Source organism: Taudactylus pleione, unplaced genomic scaffold, assembly GCF_031769625.1.
Source record: "Taudactylus pleione unplaced genomic scaffold, aTauple2 ptg000619l, whole genome shotgun sequence".
Classification (NCBI taxonomy): Eukaryota; Metazoa; Chordata; class Amphibia; order Anura; family Myobatrachidae; genus Taudactylus; species Taudactylus pleione.
In genome coordinates, this window is record NW_028285021.1 from 2,931,716 (window position 1) to 2,941,632 (window position 9,917).

General features: G+C 52.2%; 1 protein-coding gene across 3 annotated transcripts in view; it reads right to left on the bottom strand.

The window, feature by feature from the left end:
* The window catches only part of LOC148479648 (NAD-dependent protein deacetylase sirtuin-3-like), a 39,975-nt gene extending 30,067 nt beyond the window's left edge, over nucleotides 1-9,908 (bottom strand). The window contains exon 1 of one of the 3 annotated variants that reach the window (XM_088454525.1): nucleotides 9,799-9,908. The gene's annotated coding sequence lies outside the window, so the exon portion shown is untranslated. Of the gene's footprint in view, nucleotides 1-9,420; nucleotides 9,504-9,767 lie in introns of those variants that run through there. The other 2 variants (XM_088454526.1, XM_088454527.1) reach the window with 2 other exon arrangements.
* Between the last annotated feature and the right edge of the window lie 9 nt (nucleotides 9,909-9,917).

Consider the following 9,917-nt stretch of genomic DNA (forward strand, 5'->3'; position numbering starts at 1 on the left):
AGAGAAGGAGGGACCGGTAGGCCTTCATGAAGATAAGCTTCAGAAATAGCCATACGGATCCAGGCTGCCAAAGTTTGCTTTGAAGCAGGCCAACCCTTTTTACGGAAGCCATAGAGGACAAACAAAGCGTCCGACTTCCTAAACGAAGAAGTGCGGTCAACATAAGTCCTTAAGGCCCGCACAACATCCAAAGAGGCCTCACCCACGGAAAGACCCGGTGAGTTAAAGGCCGGAACAACTATTTCCTCGTTAACATGAAACTGGGAAACAACTTTGGGAAGAAACTCGGGCCGAGTGCGGAGCACTGCCCTGTTCCCATGAAAAACCAAGAAAGGGGGTCTACAAGAAAGAGCCCCTAACTCAGAAACACGTCTGGCCGAAGCAATGGCCAGAAGGAAAACAGTCTTAGCTGTTAGCCATTTAATATCCACTGAGCCCAGTGGTTCAAACGGCAGTCCTTGGAGAGCCCTCAGGACCACAGCCAAATCCCAAGGCGCCACAGGTGGAACAAAGGGCGGCTGAATACGGAGAACACCTTGCATAAAGGTGCGCACATCCGGGATTGTAGCAATCCTACGGTGAAACCAGACAGATAGGGCCGAAACCTGTACCTTCAAAGAAGCAAGGCGAAGCCCATGATCTAGTCCCGCTTGCAGGAAGGCGAGAATTCCGAGACAGACGAAACTCCCGCGGTGCATAACCTCTCGGTCAACACCACTGGAAGAACGTATGCCACACGCGATGGTATATCCTCGCGGAAGACGGTTTCCGAGCTCGTAACATGGTACGCACCACAGAGCTGGAAAACCCCCGGGACCTCAGCATGGCCGTCTCAACTTAGAAAGTCCGCCTCCCAATTTAGCACTCCCGGGATGAAGACCGCTGATATGGCCGGAAGATTGCGCTCCGCCCAAACCAGGATCCGAGAGACCTCTACGAGAGCCGCCCGACTGCGAGTTCCTCCTTGCCTGTTTATGTAGGCCACGGTGGTAGCGTTGTCCGACTGGACCTGCACCGGGTGACCCTGGAGAAACCGCTGTGCCTGCAGGAGAGCATTGAAGACCGCACGGAGTTCCAAGATATTGATTGGAAGCTCCGCTTCTGTCGGCGTCCACCTGCCCTGGAACAAGTGTGGACCCGAAACTGCTCCCCAGCCCCGAAGACTGGCGTCCGTTGTCAACAGGACCCAATTTGGAACCCAGAACGGACGTCCCTTGTTGAGGTGGGTCGTCTTTAACCACCACGCAAAGGACAGGCGAACCTCCGGGGTAAGCACAATCGTCTGGAACTTCAGAGACTGAGGCAGCCCGTTCCACTTGGACAAGATCAGGTGCTGCAGAGGTCTGGAGTGAAACTGGGCGTATTCCACCATGTCGAACACCGACACCATGGAGCCCAGTAACCTCATCGCCGAGTGTAAGGACACCCGGCGGCTGTGCAGACAACTGCGCACCCTTGACTGTAAAGCAGAGATCTTGTCCTCCGTCACGAAGATCCTTTGCTGTCCCGAGTCCAATAAGGCTCCAAGATGCAGAATCCTCCGAGACGGGATTAGAGTGGACTTCTGCCAGTTGATTAGCCAGCCGTGCCATTGCAGCAGTGCAATGGTCAGGTCCAAGTGGTGTAACAGGAGCTCTGGAGATCCTGCCACCAATAACAGGTCGTCCAAGTACGGCAACATGCGGACTCCTTGCAGCCGCAGAGAAGCCGCCATGACCGCCATCACCTTGGTGAAAACACGTGGTGCTGTCGCCAGGCCAAAAGGTAACGCCCGAAACTGGAAGTGGTCGCTGCGGATTGCAAACCGAAGGAACTCTTGATGGCGCAAAAGAATAGGGACATGCAGGTAAGCGTCCTGTATGTCCAATGACACCATGTAGTCCCCAGGTTCCAGCGCCAGAATGATGGACCGTAGGGTCTCCATCTGAAACTTCGGGACCCGCAAAGACTTGTTGAGTGCTTTGAGGTTGAGAATCGGACGATATGACCCATTGGGTTTCTGTACCAAAAATAGATTTGAATAGAAAAACTGGCCCCTCTGGGAGAATGGAACAGGCACTATAACTCCAGCCTGGAGCATAGTGTGCAATACCTTCCACAGCTCCGTAGCCTTGTTCCGGTCTGATGGTAGACCCGTGGTGAAGAATCGAGCCGGGGGTCTGTGCCGGAAGGAGAGGGCGTACCCGTGGGAGACCACCTCCAGAACCCAAGTGTCTGTCGTAGTGAACGACCAACACCGGGAGAACTGCAGCAGGCGGCCTCCCACCCTGGGATCCTCCAAAGGGAGGCCCAGACCGTCAGGCCGCAGGCTTGTCATCTGGCTTGGGGGCCGGACGTCTGGTACTCCATGCCTGTTTCCGGGGCTTGACCGATTTCTTAGGGCCAGCCTGTCGAGGAAACGACTGTGGTTTGGGCCTGCCCTGGGCCCTAGATGACCGAAAGGGCGATGGTCCAGAACCAGAAGGAGCAGCGGCCGACGGGAGACAAGCAGATTTGGCTGCCGCCAGCGTGGCCACAATCTTATCCAGATCAGGACCGAAGAGAACTTCTCCGGTAAACGGCAACGCTTCCAGACCTTTCTTGGAATCTGCGTCCACCTTCCAGGATCGCAGCCACAAGGTGCGACGAGCAGCTACCGCTGCTGAAGAAATTCTAGACACCAGAGTACTAATGTCTAGAGCCGCCTCGTTGATGTAGGTGGCCGAATCACGGAGATTGCCAATCAACTCCGCCTGTTCGGCCGGACAGTCGGATTCAAAAGAAGCCTCTAATGAATCCGCCCAGCGCTCCATCGCTCTGGCAACCCAGCAAATGGCCATAGCCGGCTGTGCTGCCCCCCCCTGCAAGGGAATAAGCGGACTTCAGGCAGATTTCTACCTTGCGGTCCGTAGCATCCTTAAGGGAGGACATGGATGGCATCGGCAATGTGGCACTACGGACAAGACGGGTCACGTGAGAATCCACCTGTGGAGGGGATTCCCACTTAGCAAAATAATTATCCGCGAAAGGATAAGCCACCGCCAGGCGTCTCTGCGGCTGGTATCTTTTGCCAGGTTGTTTCCACGCCTCCTCTAAATGGTCCACCAACTGACCCGAAAGAGGAAAGACTGTGGCATCGCCCTTCACATCTTTGAAAAAGGCATACTTAGATTTAGCCGCTGGGGGAACTTCGTCCTCAATCACCAAGGCTGTGCGGACCGCCCGAATAAGTCCAGGAATATATACTTTGGACTTAGCATCAGCGTCCTTAGTATGGAGAGGTTCCTGATCGTAAGGATCCAGAATCTCCCCATCATCAGACGTCCCTTCGTCATCCTCATAAGGAGCGGACAGAGACGCCACCGGCCTTTTATGAGGCCGCATCACAGACTCCCCTTGCAACACATCCGACAAGTGCTGTACAGAACTCGTCAGGGAGTTAACCCACGCTGGCTCCTGAAAACCCGGGAGCGGGGAAATAGGGAGACTGTGGGGTACCACCAATTGTCGTGGGAACCCCTGCATGGGTGACGACACCACAGACTGCTGGGACAAACCCATCGGAGTAAATGCGGGCTGCGGAGCTAACTGGCCCACTAAAGCTGTTAACGCCTGAGCGAAACAAGCCCAGGGCGGCTCCTGTACCGGTGCTGTAACCGTAATAGGCCGCGCCATGGACAAACACTGCCGGCAAAGGCCCTCCGCGTTACCCTCCCCCTCCGCTAACGGTACTTTGCACGTGGTACACTGTAGCCGGAGGGGAAAATCACTTTCAGACATGATGGCACCACGTATGTGACCTCTCTCACCAATTAAGTATTAAATAGGCGAGAGACCACCCTGCAGCACCGCACTGCAAGGGCTTTAGCAGAAAGAACAGGGACAGTAATAAAGCTGACAGTTTTGAGAAGATAAAGTTACAGGCAGCAGCGCTAGCACAGTCACATACAATGCAGAGAAATAACAATTCCTGCACTAACAGCGCTGATCACTCAACTACACAGACACAGGGCCTGGTAGGACACAGCGCTGCATACACAGACCTAAGCCACAGCGGAGGAGAGGTATGCGGGGGGACCCAGACCACGATGCTTCCTTCCAGGCTTCCAGCAGCGTTCACCATGCGTTGCAGAGAAGATGGCCGCCGAGGAGCAGAGAGAAGCTGGCCTGGGGGAGGAGCGCTGACACAGGACCAGTCAGCACAGTGCAGAGAGGGCTGTGTGCAGCGGGGGAGGCGCCGGCTGTGAGACAGGGAAGGCGGCTCCCCTGGCATGCATTTAACCCCTGGGACGCCGCAGCGCTACCGCTCTGCTGCGGTCCGCTGTCCCAGGGGGTAGTGGAAAGCGCAGGTTCAGTACCTGGCTCCACGCTGCAGCCAGTCCCCAGGGAGCCCCCTGCCTGGGGACTTAGGACCATGTGACCAGCGGGGACCCACCGCGGGACCCCGCTGCTTACCTTTGTCCCCCTTGGATCCGGCCATGGTCCGGAACATCTGGGATCACCGCTAGCTGTGACCCCAGATGCTCACCAGCATCCCCGTATAGGTATCGGCGTTCTGGTACCGGCGGGGGTGTAGGGAAGACAGCATGGACGTCAGGACTGACTGTCCATGCTGTACATCCAGATGTGCAGCCACAGCTGCACTGAAGAAAGCTTCAGGGGCTCTTCTAGCCCCCACTCCGACAGGTGCACCCGACGCCGGCCGGGCACCAAACTAAACTGAGGTGCCTTGGCCCGGGGGCGGGGTATAGGAGGGGGACCTAGTGCATCCTGGGAGGCTGAAAGCTTAACTCTTTGGTGCCCTGCGACTGACGTCACATCTATACCCCAAGGTATCCTGTGGATACCCTATGGACCCTGAAGTAGAAATTGCACATTTTATACTCAGCTATAACAACCCAGAGGAACTGAGACTCATTCTTCCGTTGTCTGGTCAGGGAGTGTACCTCTCTCTTCCTTCTAAAATCTGCAAGTGTGTCTGCTAAACTGTGTTTTCTCAGGATGTGCATGCTATGTTCCCGCCCCCTTTTACCTGTGAGGTCATCAGAAAGGGAGTATCCTTTTTGGTTACCTGAGACTACTGTTTCTACTCTCAGCTAGCTAGCTGTATTGATTAGACTGGAATAACCAGTCCTTTGGAGAAATCTGTTACAGGGCATTTATTGGACAATTCCAAATGGATACAAAAGGTCTCCAACCTCCTTTTGTATCCCCCAACATGCAAATCTAAGCTGCTATGGAAAACAACATTTCAAATAGATATTCTCTCTAACATTCATATTTCATAGCCGCATGTTCTGATCTTCATATTGATGTCACCGGAATGCTGCGGAAACAAAGTAGGTCAGTACGGTTCCACACACAGTTCAATTGTCATTTACTAAGCCATAGTTACAGAAAACATTCATTTCTTAATTATCCTTTTTGCGTTACGGGACCATTGCTTTTAAATGTATGTATGCGGGGAAAACACCACTGAATTGCGTTGTGCGTCTGAGGGTCGGTGGGGCACTCAGCGAGCAGCACTAAGCTGGAAGGGCATCTATGTGTGTGTGTGGCCATGCCAGTATGATTTTGGGAAGGATCACTAAAAAACTGACTGTATTCTGTTTAACATTGTGTGTATGAGTTGCAGGGATATATATATATACATATACACACACACACAAGCACACATGTATTTTTCTGATGTTCTTAAACTGCAAATTGCAAAATGTGTTTATACAGTGAATTTAATTCTCATACAGGGAGGAGGCTTCCAGCTGTGCTGTCGGAGCCTCCCTGTTTAGTCTGCCTGTGTTTGAGGAAGGCTGACTATGTACCTTTTGTTTACAAAATAGTGCTGTGAGATTTTATTTCTGAGATGGAGTCTTGGCCCTTTACAAGACAGCATTCCGCAGATTCCAATTGCAAACAGATTCTGTCTTCGCCAATTATCCGGTTTTGACAGCCTGATTCAGAGTTGGGAATAGAGAGAGAGATAGCACTTAACTGTGTACCTGGAAAAACCATGTTGCAATGCAAGGGATGTAAATACATACATTTTTTTGCATGTGGGGTAAATACTGGCTGCTTTTGCATGTAGCCCGCAAATACTGCACAGCTTTATTACTTTATTATTACTATAAAATTTAGATGTCAGTTTGGACACTCTCCTCCCAAATCTAAATCTCTCTGCACATTTTAAATCTGCCCCACCTGCAGTGCAACATGGTTTCACCAAGATGATCATTTGAGAGATATCTCACTCTGGCCCTGATTCAGAGCCGGATGCTCTGACAGAGCGCTCGCTCTGAATCAGGGCCGTCCCTCTTACTTTTTGGAGCGGCCTCCTGGCCGCTCGCATAGCTGTGGGTGACCACCCACAGCTATAGCGAGCGGCCAAAATGATGGTCGACCATCGTGCTTGCAACGAGACCCTAAGGTAGGGTCTCGTCTGCCGCAAGCCCTGGAGTGCTTTTGGCTCTATCAGAGCCAAAAGCACTCCCACTGACATCACTAGTGATGTCAGTGGGGCCAGCCACAGACGGTAGGCGTTCCCATGGGAACGCCTCCGTCTGGGCAGCCACGCCCACCAAAGGGGGCGTGCTGTCGATCACCATCGACAGCACGCCCCCTTTGGTGCGAGACCCATAACGACGGCTTGGCCGTCGTTATTCGGGTCTCGCGCACAACGGAGCCGGCTCCATCGTGCGCATGCGCACTTGGGCAACATCGACCCGCTTGCAAGCGCTCAGCGCTTGCGAGCGGGTCTGAATCAGGCCCTATATTCCCAACTCTGAATCAGGCCGTGTGTCCCTTGCTCAATCAGGCCCTTAATTAATACCTCAGTCAGTTTGATTATAGCTTCTATGCACAAGCATGGATATCCTTAAAACCTGGACTGAGAGAGCTATTTCACACATGCCGGTTTTGCCCGGGCGGCAAAAAGCCGCCCAGTATTTAACCGGCTGTGAAATATAGTACTGCAGGGAAAGGACAGGCTCCTTTCACACGACACGGTCACAGCACGGTCGCCGTGATATATCCGGAAAAAACTACTATGCAGGACGGTGCCGTGCCGTCCCTGCACGTCAGTAGTGTGAAGGAAACAATGTTTCCTTTCACAGACACTGGCTTCTGCCGGCCAGGCTTGTGCAGCAGCAGCTGCTGCTGCGCATGCCCAATAAGAAAAAAAAAAAAACCTGACGTAAAAAGCGGCTCAAAGCCGCTGTTTATGAAAGGCACGAAGTGCCAGAAAAAAGCCGTCCGGCTACCGCCCGGTTCTAGCCTGGCCGGCCAGAACCGGAGTGTGTGAAATAGCTCTTAGGGTGCCTTGAGGGCTGAGTTTAGGAACCCCTGCTTTCAACTATTCTTATGCCAATTTTCAAGTCAATCGATTAAAAGGTTTGGTCGTGATTGAGCAACAAACATACCTTTCATTTTTGTATATTAGTAGGGATGTGGTTTATATTTGTGTGGATATACTAATATTTTTAGATTAAAGTTTCAAATATTACTTGGATGTATTCAAGCTTTTTTTGTCACTATTTTGTGTAAGTGCTGCTATATCTTTTTTTGCTTTGCATATTTTTACCAGGATTATTGCAGGGGTCCCACAGTAGCTGCTGCGCAAAATGCTGATTACTAGATATTTATCCTTTATATTCCGTTGAGATTAGGAATGACTCAGACTTGCACGCTATTGTATTCACAGCTGCGATCGTGCTTGTAATTCGGAGCAAAAATATGCTTGTGTCTGGTTACAGAATCCCCGCCAGAAATAGTGTGCGATGGATTTAGCAAATCATCCTCTGGGGCTGGCTGGACCGGGGAGCAGGGTCCCATCTGCCCCCTGGGCCGGTATGCTCCATACGCGTCTGGTGACTGTTAGACATGCTGACGCCGCTGGATTGTGTTACGAGAGTAATCAGCGTGACCGGCCATGCTGATAATCCTTGTAAACAAGTTGAGCAGCCAGGGAGCATCCTCTGCATGTTTACCGGCTGCCAGACATCTGACTAGGGTGGTCACCCAGGACGCAGGGCCCCGTGTGGGCGTCACAACAGCCACCTGTCCTTCCTTGCCCCAATGGCACCTGGTCCTCCTCCTGCATGGGCTCCACTGCCGGTGCCACTTGCTGCTGTCGGCAATGCCGTGAACACCAAGTAAGATGTTGCAATGTTAGCAGGTGCCAGTGGGAACCCGCACTGTCTGGATAGAGAATGCATATGCTGCTGGAGTGAGAGTGGACTGGAGAAGTCACTGAGCTGCAGCACTGATACAGAGAATTACAGAGGAAATCAGGTAACTTAACCCCTTGCGAGCAGTAAATTAAAAATACTGAGATGGGGAAGGGGACATAATAATGGGTATATAGGCGTGGAGGAGTGCACAGCAATGCATAATAATGGGCATACAGGTGGGGAAGAGGGCACAGCAATGGGTATACAGGTGGGGAGGGTGGCATAGCAATGGGTATACAGATGGCAAGGGGAGCACAATAAAGGGTATACAGATGAGGAGAGGGTCACAATAATGGATATACAGATAGGAAGGATGTCTCAATAAAGTGTATACAGATGGGGATGGTTTGCACAATAAATAAATATACATACACATGATGCCCATTTTTCCGTCAAAGGGGTTGTTTTAATGAAAGCCGGGGGGGCCACTTGCTTGTGTTGCCCCCCAGGCTGAAAGTTGCCAGACAGCCCTGCCTCTAATAAGTTCTGGACTGCGCAGATTCTGGTTCAACTTTCTCTCTAAAAATGGCCTCTGAGACTGTGGTTCTGTGATTGGGAACGCAGCCACGATAGCAGACAACACTCCCTAGGAATTCCCATAATACGCCCACGCACTGGCCTCTTTTTGCAAACACTTTCGGCCAGCTCTCTGACTGCACTGAGGAACGCCCATGGATCGCAGTGGTCTGCTCAGGTCCTGGCGATCGACATTGCAAATGCTGTGTAAAACCAAAGCTCACGTGTGCACAGTGAGACTTCCCTCAGCATTTTGCGCATGCGCAGCAGCAAAAAAATCATTCAATTGCGTGAACTTCTGCATAGCGTACAACTCATATGCCGACATTCTTGGAGAGGTAAGCCAGGTCGGCACAGCGGGGGGGAGGAGACATGGCGTGGCATAGGTCTGTGTGTGTGTGGGAGGGTGCCTGCATAATTGTTCCACACTATACAAGGCTGATATTAACCGCATTGTAAAGTGGGGGCATGGCTACGATGACACAATTTACCACAAATTGCATCATCGGCGGTCTGACCTGCCCACTTTACTCGTGAAGTTGATGGCGCTGTGTGGACGTGTGTGTGGAGGGGGGGGAGGGTAATGCAGAATGGTTGGCTGTATTTCCCCTTCGAGCTAGGGACCTGGAAGTGACGTGAGGGTGGAAGTGCAGTTCATGCCCATGACAGCCAGCTACACAAGTACTTTGTCCCCACTTACATAAGTTTGTTGTTCCCTCGCGGGCTCGCTACGCTTCGGGTATGGTGGCTCGCCGCATGGTTATATTCCCCCTCTATGCCCACTTGGATAGCAGGGAATGACGCTGGACACTGGCTGATGACGTCAGGGTCCTCTCAGGGTAGTGTCTAAATCCCCTCCACGGAGAGGACCCTGACGTCATCAGCCAGTGTCCAGCGTCATTCCCTACCATCCAAGTGGGCATAGAGGGGGAATATAACCATGTGGCGAGCGTAGCCAGCCAATGCCTTCAGTGCCCTCAGGAAGTAATGCTAACCAGTACACCAACCGTGATGTTCATTATTTACATATATATATATATTCTCTACCCCTGTGGAAGCCTGAGTTGTGCACACATACACTCTCCACACCGCCCGGTGACTGCAGGAGGCCGCCATAGCGTTGCCTAGCAACAGCTGCCGAAAGCTAGTAGTCAGTCAGACAGAGACCCCCGCACGGCATTCTGGGAGCTATACTCC